This window comes from Salmo salar, chromosome ssa09 (assembly GCF_905237065.1).
Source record: "Salmo salar chromosome ssa09, Ssal_v3.1, whole genome shotgun sequence".
NCBI classification, from domain to species: Eukaryota; Metazoa; Chordata; class Actinopteri; order Salmoniformes; family Salmonidae; genus Salmo; species Salmo salar.
Genome location: NC_059450.1, coordinates 140,611,452 through 140,613,951, shown reverse-complemented (window position 1 = coordinate 140,613,951; position 2,500 = coordinate 140,611,452).

Here is a 2,500-nt window from a genome sequence, read left to right as displayed (position 1 = left end):
CGCAGTATCTGTCACGCAGTATCTGTCACCCAGTATCTGTCCCCAGTATCTGTCCCCAGTATCTGTCCCCCAGTATCTGTCACGCAGTATCTGTCCCCAGTATCTGTCCCCAGTATCTGTCCCCAGTATCTGTCACCCAGTATCTGTCACCCAGTATCTGTCCCCAGTATCTGTCCCCAGTATCTGTCACGCAGTATCTGTCACGCAGTATCTGTCACCCAGTATCTGTCCCCAGTATCTGTCCCCAGTATCTGTCACCCAGTATCTGTCACGCAGTATCTGTCCCCAGTATCTGTCCCCAGTATCTGTCCCCAGTATCTGTCACCCAGTATCTGTCACCCAGTATCTGTCCCCAGTATCTGTCTCCCAGTATCTGTCCCCAGTATCTGTCCCCAGGATTTGTCCCCAGTATCTGTCCCCAGTATTTGTCCCCAGTATCTGTCACCCAGTATCTGTCCCCAGTATCTGTCCCCAGGATTTGTCCCCAGTATCTGTCCCCAGTATTTGTCCCCAGTATCTGTCACCCAGTATCTGTCCCCAGTATCTGTCCCCAGTATCTGTCACCCAGTATCTGTCACCCAGTATCTGTCCCCAGTATCTGTCCCCAGTATCTGTCACGCAGTATCTGTCACGCAGTATCTGTCACCCAGTATCTGTCCCCAGTATCTGTCCCCAGTATCTGTCACCCAGTATCTGTCACGCAGTATCTGTCCCCAGTATCTGTCCCCAGTATCTGTCACCCAGTATCTGTCACCCAGTATCTGTCCCCAGTATCTGTCTCCCAGTATCTGTCCCCAGTATCTGTCCCCAGGATTTGTCCCCAGTATCTGTCCCCAGTATTTGTCCCCAGTATCTGTCACCCAGTATCTGTCCCCAGTATCTGTCCCCAGGATTTGTCCCCAGTATCTGTCCCCAGTATTTGTCCCCAGTATCTGTCACCCAGTATCTGTCCCCAGTATCTGTCCCCAGGATTTGTCCCCAGTATCTGTCCCCAGTATTTGTCCCCAGTATCTGTCACCCAGTCCTAATTAGATTCCCGTGTTGAGCATTGTATCTATTAGTGCTTTTTCAGGTCTGTTCGGTTTCGCTTCAATTATTAAAATGATCAAGATTTTTGTTTTCAGTTATTTTTTTAAACATTAAATACACTATGCATTATGTGGGTTGAATGCTGTAACAACACAGAATAAAACAATTCATAAAAATCACATGACAATAGAGACTGCCCATTACTGCTCATTACTTATTAACCATCATTTAGTTACATTACTATATCACATTTGTTTTATCTGATGACTTTATTATTTCATTCCCAGTCTTCATCTCATCTCTATAAAGCTGCTGCCTATGCTGTCTGACAAACTCACTAATTTAGTAGTTCTAAGGTATACATTTATGACTGCTGAATACCAACTATCAATCACTTAGATCATGTATTTTCAGCTAGAGATACTTTGCGAAGCAACTTCTTACTATCTGTAGCAATCGCGCATTCTTCACTGTCTTCTCTCACTCTCCGTGTCTGCACCCACACAGACCGGACAAGTAGGCCCGCAATAGATGATGGTCATGGTAGTTAATTACCATGTTTTCTGCGCTAAACTGTGTAGAATATAGGCCAACTCCTTACTACATCTGATTAATCTCTAGAGAAACTGTGCATTGAACTCACAGGAAAAGCTGAACGAAATGGAATTCAAATAATTGACCTGACTTTGGTAAATTTGTTGTTTAAAACTGAAAAATAACTGAACGCACAGCATTAGTATCTTCTAATTTTCACTAAATCATCACATACTGACATTCTCACTAGAAGTGTATCATATCATGTCATAGCATGTCATAGGATAAAGTAGGAACGAAAGAGAAAGAAAATACCTTCCAAAGAGAAGATGAGTCTGCAGACAATCTCTCCATCAAGTACGAAAGGAATCTATTACAGAGGTCTCTCTCTCTCTTTTTCTCTTTAATTTAAGGCCTTTATTGGCGTGGGAAACATATGTTAACATTGCCAAAGCAAATGAAGTAGATAATAAACAAAAGTGAAAGAAACAATAAAAACTGAACAGTAAACATTACACTCACAAACGTTTCAAAGGGATAGAGAAATTTGAAATGTCATATTATGTCTCTGTAAAGTGTTATAATGATGTGCAAATAGTTAAAGTACAAAAGGGAAAATAAAAAAACATAAATATGGGATGTATTTACTTTGGTATTTGTTCTTCACTGGTTGCCCTTTTCTTGTGGCAACAGCTCACACATCTTGCTGCTGTGATGACACACGGCGGTATTTCACCCAGTAGATATGGGAGTTTATCAAAATTGGGTTTGTTTTTGAATTCTTTGTGGGTCTGTGTAATCTGAGGGAAATATGTGTCTCTAATATGGTCATACATATGGCAGGAGGTTAGGAAGGGCAGCTCAGTTTTCACCTCATATTGTGGGCAGTGTGCATATAGCCTGTTTTCTTTTGAGAGCCAGGTATGCCTTTCTCAAT